Raw genomic sequence first — 24,213 nt, forward strand, 5'->3', positions numbered from 1 at the left:
GCTATTAGCTGAATGGTTTATCAAATCCTTACTTCCTACAATCACGGAAGATGTGGAAAAGGGGGGAGTCGTAACGGAAGAGCAAATCATCGCTCGTGCGCAATATCTGGACTTGGTCTATACTCAGTCTGGCACGCTCTACGACAAAATACCTGACGCCCCTAGACCGGAATTCTCAATTCCTCCTCCTCCTAAATCAAACAATGACTCTCATGCCATCGATGGCGTGATTGGCACGACAAACATGAAATCGACAAAGGCTACATCTAAAAGGGCCCATAAGATTTCCAGTCAAAATGCAAATGAGGAACTTCTTGCCTCGAAAGTAAATGCCGCGTCGACCGACAAGGGCAAACAACTGAAGCAACCAGGGGGCAAGAAGAAAAAGAAAGGGAGAAAAAGGAAACCCCTTGCGGGGTGTCATATATGCGATGAGGATCATTGGACGAGAGATTGTCCACATATAGCTAAAGTTAAGAAACTCTTTAAGAGTTCAAAAACCTCAGCAGTATTGACTGATCCGTTTCCAAGCCCGGGTACCAAACTGGTTGCTAATCAAAATGCTTCCCGATCCCAAGTGCTTATGTTGTCTATCTCAAAGCAGCAAAATGATGCTTTGAAAAGGAATAAAGATTACGGGAATCCACAGGTGTCGAATAACAAGGCTAATGAACAACCAAGTAGTTCGACAACAACTTCGACAGAAGTTGTACCACCCATCATTCCTGAATTAACAATAAAACCGCCAAAGGGAGTAGTACACAAGTCGACATTTAATCCTCGCCCCAGAGCGGCGCAGCATTATAACATAGTGGAATATTTGGCCCAATCGCCATCCGCTATGTCGACTCTTGAAGTACTACAAAATTGCCCCTCCCAAGAGCAAGCTTTATTATCAGCAATAGGTGGGATTGGCCCAAGGGATTCCAATCTTGTGGCCTTTGATCATAAAGGATATGACCCTCAGTTACCAGCTCAACTAGCTTTCCTTATTCAAGTGAAAGCCCTCAACAAAACTGTTCATCAAACAATTATTGATGAAGGGGCATCTACGTGTATTATGTCGATGAGTTGCTGGAAGAATTTAGGCTCACCACCCTTGTCGAGATCGTCAACGACGTTAAAAGCATTTGATGGACGATCATACACTCCATACAGGATTTTAAGTAACTTGCAAGTTGAACTAGGGGGCAAAACAATAGGAATTGATGTTGAAGTAATTGATGGAAACCTCGATTACAACATCCTACTGGGAAGGCCCTGGATATATGCCATGGCCGCAGTTGTGTCGACCTACTTCAGGAAGATTGCATTTCCCTTTCAAGGAGGAATTACAGTCGTCGACCAACAAACTTTCCTCCCCGACAGTTCACAAGTTACGGGAAGCATTCCAATGATCCATGGAAGAAATCATTTGCTTCAAAATATTGGAGTAGGTCTCCTAAAAGACCCTGCCTTAATGGGTACTTTTTCCCTACCGCCTGCAAGTAATCTTGCGGAAGTGGCCACGGTGGAAACCTACAATATGAAATCTTCTATATCTAATGGATTCGGAAGATTCCTAAACATTTTGTCAGCGTGGATCATCGCCCTAATAGAAATACTGTAAATACAGTGGGCTCTGAGGACGGTTCTAATCTCGTGTCAACCTCGTTAAAAAATGAAACAAGGAGTCATGAGGATAGTTCTTTTACTGTGTCAACCTCATTAAAAAATGAAACAATCTCCTTTCCAAATCTCAAAGGTAAACCTTCATTCCAACCACCAAGTTGAATGCAATGAAGCTTGGGGGGCATGCACCTCGATTTGCGTTGTTATGCTAGGGGCATGCAAACTTATCATCGAGCAGTTTTAGCACACAGTTCATGCTCGTTAAAAAATAAACGCAAGATCCGAGCAGTTTTAACGCGGACTTCATGCTCGTTAAAAAATAAACATAAGCAATGAGCAAGTGTTTCCACCAGCGTTTAAGCTCATTTTAAAATAAAAAATGAACCACTGCCCGGTAAATAACCACTGTGGATGTAATATCATCAGCCATTAAAGCCTTGGTCGTGTTTGCACCGTCACCTCCACTTTTCCATTGGCCGATCGTTCACCTCCATATGTTTGTTTACCCATTTTGAGGAACAGCTGCGAAGACTGATTTCACCTAGCCATCCTTATGACACTGTCGTGATTGGAAAATTCCAACCTGTACCTGGAATCAGCTGCTAACCCTGTTTATCACTCGTTCCTCAAAAGACGAGTCTTTTTTAAGCTCTTTTCAACTGACTCGTAAAATATGAAAAGATTGCCGAGTCCTTGGCCTTCCAGCTCGTTAAAGGGACAGGAAGAGCTATCCCTCCTCTAGATTTTAATCTTTTTGGACCTGAGGGATTATTGCACAAAAAGATCGAGCGCTTGTTTTGTTCGGCTCGTTAAAACAATCGAAAACTCATCCCTTCTGTATTGTTTTATACTTTTTCGGACTTAAGGGATTAGATGACGAAAAAGGACTTTTGGAGTTAACTTTATGTACCTTTTCAGACTCTCTAAAAATGAAAAGGACCGAGTTATCCTTGTCGTTAGACTCGTTAAAATCATTAAATAGCGACAAACTTGTCTTTAGACGAGAACGAGTTTCACTATCGCTAGGCTCGTTAAAACATAGCAATGGGCTTGCCCGAAGGGCAGGTTATATAACAAGAATATGTTATCCTCCTCAAGCTTGACAAAAATAAAGTGGTACTGGTCAGCAATGACTGGGGAAAAATTGGGAGAAACTCAAGAAAACTTTGATGGTAGCAAGTCGCTCTTGAACATGACACTTTTCCTCCGTTCCACAATCGGGTTGGGTTGTTTCATTCACCGGTCACATCCATGGTCTTGCCATACCATCCATATTTGGGGTAATGCTACCAATCCATCGCATCAGTGTCGCCATATGTTCAAGAGAAGTCGTTCAGAAAAGTCAACCGTGTCCCATCCACTGCCGTACATTATCCTTCATCCTTTCATGACCGGCACCCTGAATCATATGTCACAGATTGTTTTCACCTCCATTAAAATCATTAGCTCCGTTATGTGTCACTGATGTGGGATTCATTAAGGCCCTCCTTTGACGGATCGCTTCTTGTCGACATCATCTCATTATCCAAGAAATTGATCTAGGAACATTCCCTTCAGTACTTTGAAGCTTGCTGTTGGATAGGTAAATCCCATCTGCGGACAGAGGTGATCCCACTAGCCTAAAACAGAACTAGCCACAATCAAACCACACTGCCACGCAAGTTCCTAGTTATGCATCAAAGGTGAATTAAGAAGACCAACCTGGAATCCAACGCTATGGTCGAAGCAAAGTTGATATTCCCGCTCCCTCGCTCCAGCAGATCATAAACGGACACCTGCACATGCAAAGGAACAAACAGATACCAACATAAAATCTACCAAGGCACAACTATATTTCAGTCAGAAAGGAAATAAATCAACACATCACTATAATAGACAATGAGATTGGAACTATAATAGCAGTCGCTCATTAATTAATAATAGACAGGAAAAGTTACAACCAAGGATCTGACGTTGAACCTCTCCTCTGGCTGGGCGAACAACTATATGTGTCTTGCAATGTATCTCCTCTCCGGCAGCATAACCTATCTATGCTTCATTATCACTCATGATAATCACGACTAGCATTCCTCCAAGAACTCAACAACTCAACAACTAGCACTAGCTTGTCTAATGCATGAGGACAAATATTTATAGATGGAGAAGGTAGAAAGATTCGATGAACCGGGACACCCATTGTGGATTGGAATTATCTCGGAAAAGCTACTGTGGATAGTTGTCAAGGATAGATGATGACTTTCGACCTCTATCCACTGGATTTTTCCCTCAAAAGGCTTCGTGATCTGAAGGGAATAAATCATATGGGCGTGCTTTTGGCAAAAATCATTACTAAACTGGGCTGGCGCGGGTGTTGTTCTGTGATAGAGCGCCAGTGGTCGTGCCCTCTTTTGAGGATCTCAGTTATTGGCGCGGGTAAGATACTGTGGACCTGCGCCAATGGAAAAAGAGCACTTTTCAGGGACAATTTGCAGAAGGTGCCTTCAGGGAACATGAAGTACATACTCAGGGGAACATAATGCAAGTGTTTTTGGGTTATGTCACTGCTCACAGGTCCCGGAATTCATCCTCCAATGTATGGAAACGGGGCGATAGGGACGGTGACCAATGGTGACAAATTACTGTGTAACAGATGCCCCCTAAAGCATGAAGTCCAAGAGGTAGAGAGAGGGGTGAAATGCTTTACGAGAACACACAAGAACACATATATAGAGCTGCCGCTAAGGATCTGTGTTAAGAGACATGACTGATAGTTCAATTACATGATGTACGTGGTATGGTCGCAGCCATCCATAAGAGAGTACATAAATAATCTAGATCCATAGTATGGACGCAACCATCTGGTTAGGATCAATGAATTGACTCAGGTATGGTCGCAGCCATCCAGTGAATGAGTCAAGTATCAAGAATCACACCTGGATTACAACAGACACAATCCAGGGTCTTGTGCTCCATCTCGCCCGAACAAGAGTACAAGTTCAAGCATGTGAATATATGAGCTGAAGTCGAACATGCATGAACATCGTCTGATTACCAGTCAATAGTGGAAACTGTTAACAGACGCGAGAGGTACCACCAATAATGGCAATGGTCCTCAAGGTACTATAGGTACAATCTACGGCATGTGAATTAATGATCTGAAGTCGAACACCCGTAGAATCATTCGATTGGAGGCCAATGATGAAAACCTCACGTTGAACACGAAGAACCTGCCATTGAGGCATGCAGGATCCAAGGCATCGGAAAGGAGTCTCTAGATCAACTTCCTGGATAATGAGTTGAAGTCGACAGGAAGTGACCTTGATCGAAGGTGGGCCATAATGTTTCCCACATCATCGACACGAGACAGAGAGATAATGTTGTGAATCAAGATTGTGCGAACTATCAGAGGGAGGTTGTTTCTTTGCAGAGGTCAACTTCTCTTGAACATATCGGCGGCACATTAATGGAATCGGCAGTATTTGACATCAATGTATCAAAGGTCATGATGACGAGGCAATGAGTGGATGAGAGGTCAAATAAGGTACCCAAGTCCATGGAAGCAAGTGAAAGATATGAGATGAGATATCCCCACCCTGGACACGAAAGCAGAAAAGTGCCATGTTCAAGAGCGACATATTGCCGTCACGGTAATAATTATGGTTCAAAAATTTTCTTTTCCCCCAGCCATTTCTGGCGAGTACCCCAGTTATTTTTAACAAGCTTGATGGGGATAGCATATGCTTGTGGTGTGACAAAATCCGATGTCATCAAGTTTTAACGAGTCTGACAAAGGAAGAACTCGGCGTCTTTTCATGTTTAGAGAGTTTGAAAAGACAGCAGAAAAGGAAACTCCAGGGATGTCCTTTTTCGTAAAGTTGTGTCTCTCGGGCCCGAAAAAGTATAAAATAATACCCGAAAGAACCGCCCGATCATTACGATCGAGGAGTACTTTTCATAATTAGTGATTTCGACCTGAAAAAGTAAAAAAACGGTCAAAACCACGTCGTTTCGTAACCATTAACGAGTTTGAAACGACAAAAACCCAGTAATCTTTTTATGTTTTAACGGTCGACAAAAAGAACTTAAAATGACCGCCCCTTATTAACATTTAACGAGTCAAGAGGAGCGACTCGGCAATCTTTTCCTCTTTAAATGGTCAGAAAAGAGCTGAAAGCAGACCTCCATTTTTATTTTCTTTAACGAGTCAAAAAGGAAAAAATACTCGGCAATCTTTTCATATTTTACGAGTCAGAAAAGAGCGTAAAGGCGACTCGTCCTGAAGGAACGAGTGGTATAAAGGGTAGAAACTGGTTCCGGTAATGGTGGAACTTGCTCGAAACATGTAAAGGTTAAGAGGCTGGCTAATAAAACCACTCATCGTTGCAGTTCCTCAGGAAAGGATAAACAACCAGGTGAAAGCATATGATCGGCCAAAGAGATGGTGGCGATGGAATGAAACAACCAAGGCTCATCTAGCATAATTTAGCAGATAAAAGGCAATCACGGGATGTAAATCAGGTATGGGTTCATTTTTTTCCACAAGCTTGAACCATGGAGAACTCTGCTTGGATTCGTTTTCATGTTTACACAAGCTTGAAATGAAAAACTATGCTTATTAAATTTTTGCATGCCCCCAGCATGATAATGCAAAATCGAGGTACATGCCCCCCAAGCTTCATGGCATTCACGGAGTGGATGGAATGAAGGTTTACTTGGAAAGACTCGATTTTGAAGGAGGATGCATGCCCCCCCCAGGCCTCAGTCACGCGCCCGGGTCAACTGCCGTCATCAGAATGACGGAGTGGATGTTGAGGCATTTCCTGTGGAAATAAGACCATTTAGGAATGGTAGATGACTATATGTGAAGTGTGAACCGGGGAATGAAAGTTGGTCTACGACCTTGATTGTCCTTCCTTCATGCGGAAAACACATCACTCTGAAGAGTGAGGACACAATTGCATGTATGCGATAAATATAGTCTCGTCCAAGGAGTAAATTGTAATCTAACGGACCTTGGACTACCATGATGCCCATTTGAACAGTCTTCCCTTCTAATGTGATAGGTACATTGGGAAGAATTCCTAAAGGTTGAGTTGTTTCTCGATGGAAACCTGTAAGGTTTCTTATCTCAGGCAGAAGCAATGGGGAACCAAGTGCTTCCCAAGCTGTTGAAGAAAGGATACTCACAGGAGATCCCTCATCAATAATTGTACCAGCCATAACCATGCGGTAGACTTGGACTATAATTCGAAATGGTATGGAGGCTGGTAACCGAGGATTGCCTAGTTGATCCCAATTGAAGGAAACAACTAGGTTGCTTGGAGGTGGGACTGGATAGACAGCCGGATATGATTCTGATGGACTTTCTTCCTGGTGCGAAGGAATGAGAGGGATGCTCACTTGATCATTAGAGTCTATGTTGATGAATAGAATTTGGACGGTGGGGTCTTCATTCTTTGCAGTGATAATATCATCTGAGGAGGGAACTTCTGAAGGCAAAACCGGGCCACTTGTAAGCTGGACCTTTTGACTTTTGTCTGGTTTGGATTCAGATGTAAGATCATCTAAGGATGGAACTTCTGTAGGCAAAACCGGGTCACTTGTAAGCTGGACCTTTTGACTTTTGTCTGGTTTGGATTCAGATGTAAAATCATCTAAGGATGGAACTTCTGTAGGCAAAACTGGGTCACTTGTAAGCTGGACCTTTTGAAAGACCGGGTCAACTGTAATCTGGAAATTTGGACTTTCGTTTGGTTTGGACTCAGGTTTTTCATCCTTGATGATAAAGTGGTGCATAGATGATGAATGTAAATCAACATTCGTTCCGACCAGGGACTGGTCTGGAACAGGCGGAGCACAGCTAGGTTCGGGAAGAGAGGGCTGGACCAAAGAGGAATCATGCTTGATCACTTGGTTAGCGGAGAGATGATCTGCAGTTGCAAAAAGACGCTGATATCTAGCGGGTAGTTGGGGTAAGGGAACTGACAGACTTTCCAAAAGACGGGAGGCTTCATCCATAAGTGGACAAAGGCGAAGGAGATGATTACCTTCACAAAGTCGACAAGGGAAATGAACCTTCCCTTTTCTCTTACCAACTGATAAGATATCGTCGATCTGTGACGACAAGGGGCGGGTCGGGTCACGGGACCATATATCTAGGATCTTGGGAATACCAGGACAATCAGAAAGAAAATGGTCCTCCTTGCATAATCGACAAGGAGACTTAGCCTTCCCCGGAGGAGCAGAAGGTGGTTCCACTTTAGATATTTTTGTGGTAGATGCGACCTTTCCCTTAGGAGACTTCTTCTTTTTAGTCTTCTTCTTCTTCTTCTTAGCCACCTGGTTACTGAAATCCAAGGTTTCACCAAGCGAAGTAGAAGATGAGGACGCAGCAATGGGCGAAGAAGGGGAGGGGTCCACCTTAGAATCAACATGGTGTTGTTCGGGTGGAGGAGGTGGTGGCGGAACAGGAGTTATCACACTCGAGACCACCGAGTTTGAAAACAACCATACGGGTAAACCAATGGTCAACCCAGGCAAATACAATGTTGCGATATAATGAACACCGACATTTCCAACAGAAGGAAATGGACGAGGGTTCCCATCAGGAGGAACACCTTGGCCGGTGGGCGCTGGGAAGGCTGCCATTGAACGAGAAATAATCCTACTCAAGCTAACGCAAACAAAATCTAATTGGGTAGATGTTATCGTGGCCAATAAATTTTAAGACACTGAACTTGACCTTTTCATATTTTAAGAGTCGAGAAAAGGATAAAAGATGACTCTAGTCTCCTTCGAATATTTAATGAGCACGAAGTGACAAGATGCTCACAGGCACCTTTTCTTTTAGGGAGTCCGAAAAGGATCAAAAGTGACTACTCTGGAGACTCTAGGTAAAAGGTTTACCAAACAATCCGTAAAACTGCTTATACACCTTGGCAATCAGATGAAAACCAAGGACTTCCCGTGCTGCAGTCAATCTTCCCGAATGCTGTGTTCAGTGCATTACGGCTTGTAAGGCGGCAGACTCGGCTTCCTATGGATAAAGGATAATAGCCTAGTGGGGTCTCCCGTATATACGCGACGGTACGTGGGAGCTCAGTCCGTATTGGCACCTATCGTTTCACCGTGGAGGAATCACCCAACCACTCAACGATAAACTACCAGGTTTAAAGACGCCGGAACACGTCTCTAACCTAGACCTCTAGAGTATTTGCGTTATGTTCCAATGCGTTTTTATGTTCATTGAGTTTATTTTAAAGTTTATCTTCGATTATGTTTCAGTTTTTTGGTCCTACCGTATGTGATATCTCAAAAACTTCTTAAATGCAAACTATATGCTAAAACTATATCATTTGATTCGATGAATTCTATCTACAGGAGGGTTGAGATCCTTACACAAACAAAATGATCACTCAACAAACAACAAAGATCCTAATGCAGCTAATAACAAGAAATGAAATTTTTTTCTTTTTCTTTTTAATAGCAACGAATAACAATAAACGCTAACTAATATGATGCAAAAGATATTTTGTTTTTCTTTCCTTTAAGATGGCATGATGCATTTAAACAAATCTTAAGAGATATGCACAATCCAAGTTCACTCAATGAAATAGAACCAACTCTGAAACACCAAAATGAACTATGCAAGCAAGGAAAAACACAAAGACTTTCAACGAACCATGTAATCTAAGTTCGAATGAAGTCAAGTAAAATCCAAAGAGGCTAGAAGTGAATCACTCAGAGTATAGAAGATCAAGCTTTAACAAATCACTGGATAGGTGCGGAACACAACCAACAAGTTGACTGGATAATCAAGAGACCGAAACTTCCCACAGAAGGCTAGACATGCAAAGTCACTAGATGTTCTAGGGCTGAGACGAAAATCAATAGAAATAAGCAAACAACTGAAGGATAAAGGCTAAAACCAGTCAAACAGAGGTTCAACACACTTCCAGAGGCTGTAAGAGATATAAAAAGAGGCTGAAAGAGCTTTCCACCCACACACAGGAAAAATTTACAGGGTTGGCGTGACTGTCAGCCTGCAACTTGCGCTACCAAAGGATTGGCGCGAGTTGCTTTTGAGCAACATGCACCCACTGGCACGACTGTCAGAGTAATAACCGCGCCAATTAAGCTTGCCGGCTAGACAAATAAATAACACGACCTCAGGTCGGGCTGACAGTGCTCAAACGGATCAAACAGTAAAGAATAAACTAAAAACTGACCCAAGAAGCTCATTCACTCAAGCAAGCAAGAGAAAATTAACATGCAAGACAAACTCCAAATAGCTTCTCCCCAGTGGAGTCGCCAAATTGTTGGATAGGTAAATCCCCTCTGCGGACAGAGGCGATCCCACTAGCCTAAAACAGAACTAGCCACAATCAAACCACGCTGCCACGCAAGTTCCTAGTTATGCATCAAAGGTGAATTAAGAAGACCAACCTGGAATCCAACGCTATGGTCGAAGCAGAGTTGATATTCCCGCTCCCTCGCTCCAGCAGATCATAAACGGACACCTGCACATGCAAAGGAAGAAACAGATACCAACATAAAATCTACCAAGGCACAACTATATTTCAGTCAGAAAGGAAATAAATCAATACATCACTATAATAGACAATGAGATTGGAACTATAATAGCAGTCGCTCATTAATTAATAATAGACAGGAAAAGTTACAACCAAGGTTCTGACGTTGAACCTCTCCTCTGGCTGGGCGAACAACTATATGTGTCTTGCAATGTATCTCCTCTCCGGCAGCATAACCTCTCTATGCTTCATTATCACTCATGATAATCACGACTAGCATTCCTCCAAGAACTCAACAACTCAACAACTAGCACTAGCTTGTCTAATGCATGAGGACAAATATTTATAGATGGAGAAGGTAGAAAGATTCGATGAACCAGGACACCCATTGTGGATTGGCATTATCTCGGAAAAGCTATTGTGGATAGTTGTCAAGGATAGATGATGACTCTCGACCTCTATCCACTGGATTTTTCCCTCAAAAGGCTTCGTGATCTGAAGGGAATAAATCATATGGGCGTGCTTTTGGCAAAAATCATTACTAAACTGGGCTGGCGCGGGTGTTGTTCTGTGACAGAGCGCCAGTGGTCGCGCCCTCTTTTGAGGATCTCAGTTATTGGCGCGGGTAAGATACTGTGGACCTGCGCCAATGGAAAAAGAGCACTTTTCAGGGATAATTTGCAGAAGGTGCCTTCAGGGAACATGAAGTACATACTCAGGGGAACATAATGCAAGTGTTTTTGGGTTATGTCACTGCTCACAGGTCCCGGAATGCATCCTCCAATGTATGGAAACGGGGCGATAGGGACGGTGACCAATGGTGACAAATTACTGTGTAACACTTGCATACCTCAATGGCAAGTTTCTCACTTCTGGCGACAGGTATACATCAATGACCTTCAACCGAAAGATTTTGCGTGGTGTTCGACGCCAAGTCCTTTATTCACACCACGTGAATTGTACTACAGTACCTTGAGGGTCATTATCATTATCGGTGATTCCTCTCGCGCTTGTTAACGGTTTACCTCATTGACCGGTAATCAAGCGATGTCTTTCCATGTTCGACTTCAGAACTTTTCTCACATGGATCGACTTGTACTTAGAGTGAGGATCAAACGAGTTTGAAGACCCCGGATCTAGTTTCATCCATCCGGGCTGCGAGATATATTCAGGAAAGATAAAGACATTGACATGTACATCATTGCAGTAGATAATCATCCTACTCAAAGGATGATAATTTCATCAAAATTATCAGTCTACCATCAGACGATTGTCTGTTCTATGTACAGAAAAATGAATTTATAAAGCTGAGCATGGGAATGCCCGCCTCAGCTAGATCATGAAAGCAGTATGAAAAATAATGTATTGTATTGTATCTTATTACAAGTCTCCTCCCAGCATTGGATGAACTTCGGATCCCCCTGATAAAGCAATTCACCCGATAAACGGCCTCATACTTTAGGGGGCAACTGTTATAGACATTTTTGTGCCTTACAGCATTAAGCATGAAATTTCCATAATCTAAGGGATCCAAAGTCCCTAAACATGTTGTTCCTACCCCTAGAGGAACAAGGCTAACAAACCACAGCAATTCACAGAAGTTCTCCACCAGAAACTGCTCAAAAACAAGTCAATTTAGGATCAATTCAGTGGCTCCACTAGCTGTTTGCGCTGAATGTCAAAGCCAACACTGGATACCTGCGCTGAATGTCAAAGGCAACACTGGCTACCTGCGCTGAGCGAGAGTTGACATGTGGCAAGTTCATTCCACGAGGTGTCAAAGCCCAGGAAGCTTCCAAAATCTTCCTCAATGACACTTGCCTCAGGGAATTCGACTGGTGATGAGTAAGAGGTTCCAAATCTCCAAGTGGAATCAAGAACTGACAGAGGGAGAGGACACTAGTCAGATCTCAAGCTGACTCATCCTCTCTCCAAACATCTATATATGGATCTCTCCTCCATTCGATCTAAGGGCTGGAATTTTGTTATTGCAAAGAATTGTTGTTGGTTTGAGATTGGAATCATTGGGTGCTTAATGCTTTGAAGGGGGTGAAGATAGGAATTCCATTTTGCTGGGAAGGAGATGCTGGATTGGAGCCCTCTGGGTTGTATCTCTTCCTGAACCTTGTTATTCATCAATAAAGCTATCTTGGTTTCTCCTATATACTGATGTATTTTTGATGTATGATTGCATTAGTATGTTTAGTTTATTTCTAATCTTGAACTAGTTATGAATATGAATCCATGTCTTGTGTAGTGTTCTCTTCTTGTGATCTTGCAGAAACCTCTTGAAGCTGGGCGAGCGAGAAGGCAAGTAGCTGGGAACTCTCCAAGAGAAGAGAAACTGGATCGAGGGACAAACGGAAGACACCGGTTAGTCCATCCATCTCTCTTCATTCTTAATTCATAAAGGAAGAATACTAGAATAGCTATCTCTGTTTGTTGCTAAGGCACTGTCACACCTTAGGTGGATAGGATCGTCCTGCATAGGCATTTTTCCCCACAACAGGAGGGGGCGGAGCCCCCCCTTTGTTGCACCGATTGTGTAGTGGGGGGGTCACAAGGGGTTTGAGGGGTGCAAGTAACCCCACTCTATCGGGTTCGGGGCAGTGCCTCAGAAAATTTTGGTTTTGGAGCCTATGTTAGGCTGGGCAGACCCACCTATGGTTTTGTGCATGATTTTTGCACATGTTTTTGGACACAATGGTTTTCGGTCCATGGTATTGGATGCGATGGTTTTCAATCCATATTATTAGATGCTTCAGCATGTATAAATATGTATTATAACATTAAAAGGAACATAATGAAAAATCAAGCTGGTAGTCCCGGTTTTGGGATCCAGGGGAAATCTCTGTGTATATGTGTTTTATGTGTTATGCTCTCACATTGTTTATTTTATGTGTTTTAGAATTCGTATACAGGTAATTTCTGTATGGGGTTAAAACCTACACAAATTGAGCGCGATCTGATACCTCCGCAGGTATCTAGCATCAAGCATAAACTAGCTACATAGCGTTTCACTAGCCCAAATACCGTCCAATCATCAAAATATACTTCAAGAAACTTGTGAATGAATTCCTTAAATGCCACGATGCCACGCGCGAAAATATCACCGGTGTGTTCTTCAAACCAAAAGGCATTACAGTATACTAGAAGCAACCCCACTCCGTGGCGAAGGCTGTCTTACTTCTATCCTCTAGCGCGACCTTGATTTCATGGTACCTAGAGAACCAATCATACGCTTCCTGACTGCTAACATTATCCAGTACTTCATCGATAAACAGAGTCAGAAAGGGATCATGTACGTAGGCATCATTTAATTTCTTGAGATCTACGCATATCCTTATTTCATCCTTTTGTTTCTTGTCCTGAACTACCATTGGGCTTACCTAATCCGACTCTTCTACTAGGTCAATGATGCCTGCTGCAAGAATTTTATCCAACTCTAAGCAAACCCTTTCTTTATACTTTGGATTGAGGTGGTAAGTTCTCTGCTTTATCGGCTTTGCATCAAGTTTCAGTGTAATTTTCATAACCCATGTGTCTCCTATTATCCCCTTTAGGTCTTAGAACTTCATAGGGAACAAGTCCTAGTACTCATGGAGTAATGCAATGACCTTCTCTACTATTGCATCATCCCAATATTCCCCAATCTTTATAAATTTCGACTCCACCTCTGTCCCAATATTTACTTGTCTTGATTGTAGTGGCATAGTGATATCTGGATTTTCAATTTGCAGTCCTTCAACTTCGCAGTGAACTTTAGTGTTTGGGATGTTAATGTTCCTCAGGTCCTCGTCCTCTTCTTCAATAGTCATATTGTAGTACTCCAACATGTGGCTCAGTTATGTGGTCTAATCTGGTTGAATCAAGTCTAAGGGATCCTGTGGTACTCTGAAGAGTGCTACCTTAACTTCCTGAAATGCCTCATTATACTTTCAAACCCATCCTCAAAGCTAAACATCATCAAAAATCCCTATCACAAAACATCCCATTCTTTAGTGCCATGGCAGAGCTCTATCTCCAAGTACCAGTTCATAAATATTACATCCAAAGTATGACAAAACAAGTGCACCCATTCAGGTTGAGGCTCCGCTCCATAAACCTTAGCCCATTTGGCCAGGTGATCGCGTGGGTCATTCCTTCCATCATACTTCTCTGTTAGCCGTATTTGTGGATGACCAAACTATAATCTCATCATCTTTCTATACACGCACCAATCATCAAAATTGTCTTTTTGCATATCCCACCATTTTGCGAGCATAGCGCGCAATGCCTAGTCCAAGGCCTGGAAGCGATGCTTCTCTGGAACTTCCCTTTCGAATGCATCCAAAAAGTTATCGACATCAGTTAGACCATCATAGTAAGGTTGATTTCTTACCTCTGACAATACACAGTGCAATGACTTGGTCATCATATTACAGTGTAGCATAGATAATTCATGCAGTCCATTCTGCCAGTGCTCCAACTCCCCATCTGAATCTAATGTGCGGGAAATTTCACATTCCCAAGAAATGCATCCATCTGCTATCAGATTCACCCAATCCTGATCTCGTGTTTTTATCTTATAAATCTGGTCCAAATCATCATTGGTTTCATAATTGTCGACCGGTTCAGTATAGCGCGGTCATTCTGCAGGCTCCAGTGGCACTACTATGTGGAGCGATTTCTTCGCAAATATCATCTTCCGCTTCTTCAAATTGATTACCCCATTCATGTACGTGATCCAATTGATCCCAAGTAACATAGGGTAGGGATGTCTTTCGTGCACAATCTCTATCACTTCAAAGTCATCCAATGCACTCATTCCCTCAATATCCACTGTCACTCCCTGCAATCTTCCCATGGGGATGATTTTATGTTGATTTTCCATTCTTAACTGAATCGGAGACCACTACAATGTAGGTCTCCCCATCCTCTCCCAGGTCTATTTAGTTAAGACATTTGCGTCTGACCCCAGATCCAAAATAACTCGATCCATCTCATACTCTCTTATCTGCGCAGTGAGCCTCATCTCACGCCCCGTTCTTGCCTTATGCTTACCAACCATCCTGACTACGCATTGTCCATCAGGAATGTTTTCTTTCCTAGCACACTTATTTATCAGTTCATGTAGTCCTTTCACAGCCTTTTTGTCGTGCAACAGCTTCACACAAGTCTCTAAGAAAGTAGTAAGAATGGAAGGGTCCATCTCTTCTACTAGTTTATCCTTACTTCCTGAGGTAGAGGCCTCAGTGAATCTTTTCTTTGCTTCCATAAATGTTTCCCATGTGCATTTCAGATCAAACATGACCTCCTTTTCTAGATCTTGGTGCATCCATTCACTTTCTTTAGGTTGCTTCCCCTTATCTTCGCCAGTCGTCATCCCACTCCACAACACAAAATTTACCTTGGGATCCTCTTCGCAAGGCTTAGCCCTCATCATCTGTAGGTTCTGAGTTGGCTGAGGAGGTTATGCCCCCTTTTCACATATCTTAGTCATCAAAACCAAGCAATCTTCAGTTGCATGGTCAAACTAAGTACAATAGCATCATGACAGATGTGTCATATTTGAGCAGTCTCACGCGTAGTGTTCTGGTCCTCCACAGTTGTAACAAATGACTTGTCCCCAACCTCTACCAAGTACCCCTCCACCTCAGCCTTGTCCACGCCCTTAATATTCGCTTCTTTCTCCCCCGACACCTTAGTCCGAAGGCTAGGTTTCTTCCTACACCCTATATACGGGCGTTCTATCCATCATTAACTTGTAACTATAATAATTGCGCTCATCATGACCCACCGATTGACAGAAGTTGCAGAAGAGTTGTTGTGGTGTCTGTACGAATTTATGCAGAAAATGGAAATTGTATGTTGCATGTTTTCCAACTACCTGACAGATAGCACACCATAGCGCGGGCCCTATACTTGGCCCTGCTGGAGCTTGTGGCCTCAGAGGCATTGGTCCCCCTGCTGCAACATAATTTTCCAAGACTGGATAGTGATCTTTATCATGCCCCTGACCTTTGTACTTCAGGCACCAAACTTCTTCGCGCACCTCTGGCTGAGCCATTCTATCTTTCTTTAGACTCTGCATTTCTAGGCAAAGGTTCTGCAACTGCGCATGAATCTACTAAACCCCTAGATTGGCATCTTGCATCGGTGTCTAATGCAATCTCATCTCAATTTCTAGGGCTTCCGCTTGGGTCCCAATATTTTTTTGTGATAGCGCAACCCTTAGATGAGGCACAAGCAAAGCCATAAACAATTCGTGGTGCTGCCCGTCTATTAAATTCATGTTGGCTTCACGGACTGTACACTTCAATCTCTGATCCAAATCCCAGGGTGTCTTGCCAGGCTTCATCATCATCTTTTTGAATCCCACAATTGATTGTGCTTCAGACTTAGGTCTACTGAATTCCTTATTCAGTGTGGTTTGGATATCTACCAATGCAGACATCGGGTTATCAGTGCAGTACTTAATGTACCACGTTAGTGTGCATTCCTGCAAAATACTAACCAATGTTTCTTTCTTCATTTGATCATTTGTGATACCCTAAGCTTCCCATACAGCCCTCGCGATGAACCAAAACTAGTTTGGATACTCATTTCCCAAGCACTTGAACACAGGTATATTTACTGAGTTCGCCATACTAAATGATGGTGGAGGTGGTGGTGGTGTAGGCGAAGGTGTATGCGGAAGAGGTGAAGATGGAGGCGGTGTCTGTGGATGGGGTATTTGTGGGAACCCTTGCTTTATCAACTGAACAATTCGTGGTGCTTCCTCGTCGTCACTCAGAGGAAGTTCAATTAGTTGGTTATATTCAGGGTCTATTTTTCCTCTGTTCTTGAAGGCAGGTGCATAACCCACTTTTCACACAAGAGCATCTTAATCCAGGTATTTAAAGACTTTAAATACTTACCACATGGTCCCTTGAAGAAGCAGTGCTCTGCTTTGCTATAATTGACCGAGGTATCGTCCGTGAAGTCTATCACGAACCCTCCTATGATACAATTGAGCTAATGATTAACAGCACACACGATCTTATATTTAGAGGCTTTTAATCTCCGCACTAACTCCAGGGTCCAGACTATTGGACCATCAAGCCTCCACCTTCCTTGGTTGTTTTCCAATTTCGCTATCCACTCGTACAATTTGACCAAGAAGAAACAAAAGAATATCTCGTCTATCTCCGTGTACAGGTATCTGTTCAACCACTGTTCTTTCGTCAATTGCAGATTCTTGTTCTCTTATCCTACGAATTCGTGGATATTTCTATCCAACCAGTCTTTGATCTCTTTCTTAGTTGGATTCCAATGATGCAGCATCACACATCTCTTTATGCAAATCCCGGTCCCGACAATCAAACCATTTGTTGGCTTGATGGGCCTTGACCTTGGTTCAACATTAATTAGCCAAGAAAATCCCTACACTACTAGCCCTTTCGGCATCAATTCGCAAAGCACAAACTGAAGTCTCACACGAAGCAGTATGGGGGGATGCAGGAACCAAGTTTCCGCACCCAGAGATGGTAGTGATGTCGTTTTATACCCTAATCCTTCCTTCCCACAAATCGATAAAATTTTTAGGGCTTTTCAATATACTTCTCTTATTCGGCTTCGAGACCTTCGCGAAGGTCTATGATCATCCTTTGCGTACCCTAAGCAGGTGATTCTGACACTTACATGCCTCTGTAATTATTTTTATTGTCGTATTTACCTAGATTAGCTTAAGTAGTGGATAACTTCAACATGCATTATGATTATCTTCGCGTAAATAGATACTCCTACTTGTGTTCATATAACAAAGTAAAACATATAGATTCGCGCATCAATACAACATTAAATCATGAACCCAGTATTCAACATAAGATAATCACATGCATTCATAACAAAAGTAAAATAGTTCATACACAGGTAATTCCAGAATAATTCTCTTTATTGATGTTTAGATCTCCTTTACAAACTCTAACTACCCTACGCGCACAGCTGCAGGGGTCCGCGAACTCAGCTGCAGACTTCTAGCCTAGGCCTTTGCACACATAACTGTAGAGCATCTTTCCTATGCTAAGAATCTTCGCTCTTAGCTCTCACAGACCCATTACATCAAAAATGTATCTGAACTGAACTAAAAGACTGCCTTAGACTCTTCTAAGACTTCCCTTTTTATACAATCCCATAGTCCGCGGACCAAGGGTGGATCTCATACAACCGACACAAGTTACCTAAACTAAGGGTGGAAACCCTTGATGAATTTTTACATATTCACACTCTGCGACCACAAAATGTAGAGACTTTACATTATTTATACAAAACTTAGGCCTTTAACCCCAAAACTTGTGCATTTAACCCCAAAATTGACCCTAGGGGACTCGTTCCCAACAATCACCATGTCCTTCTTAATGTCCTTGCCTTCTTCAAAACATTGACATCAATGACAACTAGATTAACAATCTCCCTCTTTGTCATTGGATGGTAATATTTTTCTTCTCTACCCCTTTGATATCAATGGAAAAGGAGTGCAAAAGGACTCCCCCTATCGAACTTCTCCCCCTGTCATGCAGCATCTTAAGAATAATCTTAGTGTAATTCTAGAGAAATAACCCCCATCTTTTGGTGAAGATTTTCAAATGCTTCTCGAGGAAAAGGCTTGGTGAAAATATCTACAATCTGCTCCTTAGTATTGATATACTCCAACTTTATGTTTTGTTCAGCCACCTGTTCACGGAGAAAATGATACTTGATTTGTATATGTTTGGTCTTTGAGTGCATCAATGGATTTTTATTGAGACTGATAGCACTTTCGTTGTCACAATAAATGGTGATTGGCTATTTAGATTTTATGTTGACATCCTTCAAAGCTTCCTTCATCCATAGTATTTTTGTACAATAATCTACAGTAGCTGTATATTCAGATTCAGTTTTGGAAAGAGATATAGATGATTTTTTTTTGCTGAGCCAAGATACTAGACAATCTTCCATGAAGGATGTGTTTCCACTAGTACTTTTTCAATCATCCAAGCTTCCACCCCAATCCACATCAGTGTAAGTTGTCACTGTAAGAGTTGTGCTTTAGGGATACCAAAGATCAAAGTCAGGAGTTCCTTTCAAGTATCTGAGAATTTGTTTTACAACCAACAAATGGGTTTGCATAGGAACTGATTGAAATCTTCTTACCATTCCTACTGCTTGCATAATGTCAGGTATTATAGTAGTTAAGTATAGGAGAGATGCACTTATTGACCTGTAAAGATTTGCATCTACCGAGGGAGATTCATCATCTTTTCTCAATTTGCAGTCTGTGGTCATTGATGTGCTCATAGGTGCACAATCTTCCATTCCATATTTTTTAAGCATGTCTTTAAGATATTTTTCTTGAGATATGAACATATCTATTGTTGTTTGAGATACCTGTAGTCCAAAGAAGTAAGATAATTCACCCATCATTGAAATTTCAAACTCTTTTGACATATTTTGAGAAAACTCGTGGCTCATCTCATCATTATTGCTAGCAAATATCAAATCATCGGCATAGACAAGAGTGGCTAGTAACTTATCCTCATTCATCTTCATGTAGAGATTACTTCCTGCCACCCCCTTTTTGAAGCCTTCTTGTTGTAGATAGTGATCCAATCTTGCGTACCAAGCTCTAGGAGCTTGTTTCAACCCATATAATGCCTTTTTCAACTTACAAACAAAGTATTTTCCTTTTGCTAGATCAAACCCTTTTGGTTGCTCCATGTAAACTTCTTACTTGAGTTCCCCATTCAGAAATGTTGATTTTATGTCCATTTGATAGACTTTGAATCCTTTTGAGAAAGAAAATGCCAAGAACATCCTTATGGATTCCATATGGGCTACTGGTGCAAAGGTTTCTTCAAAGTTGATTCCTTCAATTTGTGAATAACCTTTACAAACAAGTCTTGCCTTATTTCTGATGATTTGTCCATCTTCATTCATTTTGTTTTTGAACACCCACTTGGTTCAAATTACATTTTTATCCTTTGGATGAGGTACCAACTCCCATTTCTCATTCTTCTTCATTTGATACATTTCTTCCTCCATGGCTTCCACCCAATAAGAATCCCTACTTGCTTGAGTAAAAGTTTCTGGTTCTATCATATATAGGAGAGAAACATCATTTTCCTTGGTGTACTTGTCATCCTTCTTCGGGTTTGTATCCCCTCATCTACATTTCCAATAATCTTCTCTTCCGGGTGACGTATTTGGAATAATTTCACATTTGAAGGATTTAGTGATGGTTCTTTTTCCTCTTTTCCAAGTTCTTCTTTGCTTTCTTCAATGAGGGGGTCAACTTCAAGATCTTCAATTTCCTATCCTAGAAGAGCTTCATCAATCTTCACATCAATGCTTTCCACTATTTTCCGTAGTTGATTATTGTATCACTTATAATCTTTGCTCCTAGTAGAATATCCAAGGAATATTCCTTCGTCAACCCAAGAATCAAATTTTCCTGGTGAGTCATCATTGATCTTTATGAAGCATTTGCTTCCAAAAATATTGAAGTATTTTACTGAAGCAGGTCTTCCTTTCAATAATTCATGAGGAGTCTTCTCATTACTTGGTCTTAGTTGAGTTTGATTCAAGGTATAAATTGTTGCCCTGACTGCTTCCCTCAAAAATTTTGGTTGTAAGTCAGCTGCTAGTAATATTTTTCTTTCCATTTCTTGAACAATTCAATTTCTTCTTTCAACTACCCCATTTTTCTTGGGTGTTCTAGTAGCAAAGAGTTCTCTTTCAATTCCATGTACTTTACAAAATTCATCAAATTCTTTTGATGTGAATTCTCCCCCTCTATCTGTTCTAAGACATTTAATATTAGAATCCTTTCCATTTTCTACAAGAGCTTTAAGATTCTTAAAACATTCAAATGCTTCAGATTTATATTTTATGAAATATACCCACATCATTCTAGTATAGTCATCAACAAATAAAGAAAAGTACATTTCTCCTCGAAGTGTTGGAGTTCTAGTTGGCCCACATAAATCTGCATGAATGATCTCCAGAGGTTTTGATGTTGAGAACTCCTTAGTCCTGGCGCTGGTTCTAGTTTGCTTGCCATATTGATATGGGCCACATACAACTTGATATAGTTTGAACATCTTTGGAATATCCCTTACTGCATTAAGTTTGCTAATATTTATCAAGTTATCAAACTTGTATGCCCCATTCGCTTGTGCCACAACCAACTTTCATCTGTTTGACCTAGATAACATTTATCTTCTTGAATTTTGTTCAGAATGTAGATGTTATCTGATGTTCTAACTCCTTTTGCCACAAGTTCTCCTGATGAAAAGTTCCTTAGTTCACAATCTTTAGTGCTAAAGATAACATTATGTCCTTGATCACATATTTGGCTAACACTTAAGAGATTATGTTTGATCCCATCTACCAGCAAATTATTTTGAGCCTTTCCTTTTCCATTAATAAGGGTAACGATTCCTTTTCCAACAAACTTTGGCAGATCCACTTCCAAAGGATACATTTCCTTCCTTTTATTCAATGAGGCAAACTTCCTTTTGTCACTTGTCATATTTATGGAGCACCCACTACCCACAAACCAATTATTTTCATCATTGTGAGCACATAGATCTAGGCCACATTTATCCGTATTGGGATTCTCATCTTTTGCTTCTCCTCTTTTGAGGGGGAAATTTTGTTCATTATGTCTATTATCATTACATAATGAGCAGATTCGATCAAATTTGGCCAAAGGATAAAAAGAGTTGTAGGTATTGATTTTTCATTTCCCTTTGAGACCACATGGTTTGTTTGTTTGATCCTTCAATCTTGGTGCTTCATTCTTACGAGCCATGCAATGTTTAGCTTGATGACCAAAATTTTTACAATAATAGCAATGCCAAAAAAAAATATAGTTTGGTACTTGTTGTAATAGCCATGATTTGAATCAACATTCTTCCTTGGAGTTACTCTTTATTCATTCTTTGGATTGAGATGGGCCTTTGATGAGATGATTTTTCTTCTTTTGGATTGCTGGAAAGTATTTCGGCATAGCTTCTTACATTATCCTTTGTACTTGATGATTCTCCTTTAAAACTAATCTTATCATATTGAGTTTTTTGAGCATTAAGAATTTTGCCAAGTGTTTGAGAGCTTTCCCAACTCTTTTGACTTGCTCCAATTCCTTCCTTAGAGATACTATTTCCGCTTCATGATTTTCACATATTTTTCCTTTTCTTTTAGCTTATTTTTCAAGAGGTCTTCCCTTATTTTTGCTTCCTCCTTTCCTACCTTGAGAGAAATGATTTTATTTCGTAATTATTAGGTCCCTATACTACTAGTGCAACCCCTTATTGTTACTAGTACAACCCACTTATTATATTGATGTACCCATGTAGTGCCCATATTGTTACTATTGTGCCCCATAGAAGCCCACTATTGTTATTATTGTGCCCTTAAATTATTATTGTTATGTCGGCTCTGATTATGTTATGACCCCTTAGACTCCTATATATAGAAAGGAGGTCTTTTCATTTGTATCATCCAAGAATTGTTCATTTATGTAATGTAAAGGAGGTTGCCCCCTCGAAGAGGCTGAATTCTAAGGCGTTGATCTATCTTTCCTATCTTTTCTTGAGCTGGTTTCATAACATTTGGTATCAGAGCTTTGGATTCTAGGGTTTCACTGCTCCAAATAGGTGATCATGGAATTTTCACTACAACTTTTTTTCTACGACGTTTCAGAATATAAAAAGAAAACCCATTTGAGAAGAAATCGCGCTGAATCTTGGGTCCGAATTTCAGAGCTTTTCGTGCTATATATGCGGAGATATGATCTGAGGAAGTTGGTCTTTTTTACAGACTCCTGAATTACATTCCAAACAGGTTACCTGGGGAAAACCGTCATAAATTTCTCTTTGAGCATCGGATTGAAATTTTGTAAGAAGGCACAGAAAGAGGAAAAACTGTAGTTTCTTGTATATATTTTTCAGTGCCAAAGTTCAAAACAGTGACACGTGGCACTTCATAAAATTTTGCTCTTCTGGAAAGGTCTATAATCAGGTCATCATGGGAGATTGTGCATAACTCTTTCTTGGAGAATCCAATTTGGATTAGACTAGTGGCATTGGGAAGAGGACGCAGAGGGCTACTACAGGTCACAATTTCAGAACTTAAAGATCCAAAAGTACAGATTTACAGTTGTTTTAAGATCGAGCTCCTAAAATCAAGAAAGAGCAAGATGAGGAAGTTTGATGTCAAGGATCCGGTAAATTGGATACTTCAGATGGAGCAATATTTTGATCTACATGGTGTGACACTGTTACAAAAGGTATGTATTGCATCTTCATATTTAGAACCGGATCAATTTTTATGGTATGAAGGGCTTTGTTCTTGTAAACAACTTGTTACATGGTCAATTTTCACGGAGGAAATGATAGTACATTATGAGGATACAAAGAGAAACACCTTCTTTAGAGAAACACCACAACAATTGGAAATGGTAAAAGGGCTTTGTGACATAGTGGAAAGCAAAATTATGGAAACTAGGAAGCATACCCCTCACAACTATAAAGATGGAAGTGTTGTTTCTCCTAGCCTTCCACAACCTACAAGGGTTACACCACAACAATTGGAAGAAAAAAGAGAAAAAGCGCTTTGTTACAATTGTGATAGCAAATGCACTAAAGGTCATAAGTGTGACGAGAAAAAATTATTTTACTTAGAATATGAAGAGGAGGAAGAAAAGGATCAAGAAACATCAAAATAAGAGGATATACGCCAAGACCCCACCCCAGAGAAAGAAGAAATGAATCAGACCATATCTTGTAAAGCATTGGCAAGAATGACCACTCCTCAAACTCTCAAGATAGAAGGACATATCAAGAAGAAAAAGGTGCAAGAAGTGAAAGATTACATCGAGAAAGAAGAAATAAATCCAACCATATCTTGTAATTCATTGGTCGAAATTACCACTCCTCAAACTCTAGAGATAAAAGGACATATCAAGAAGAAAAAGGTTCAAGCAGTGAAAGATCACATCGAGCATTAACAACAAGTTCTCCAACTTTTAAAGGATAACGCCACTTCGGTGCAAAATCAAACGAAACAACAGGTAGATCAACATCATAGTGAA

This window comes from Pinus tabuliformis, chromosome 7, assembly GCF_031772625.1.
Source record: "Pinus tabuliformis cultivar Carrire ecotype Pingquan chromosome 7, CPIR1, whole genome shotgun sequence".
Classification (NCBI taxonomy): domain Eukaryota; kingdom Viridiplantae; phylum Streptophyta; class Pinopsida; order Pinales; family Pinaceae; genus Pinus; species Pinus tabuliformis.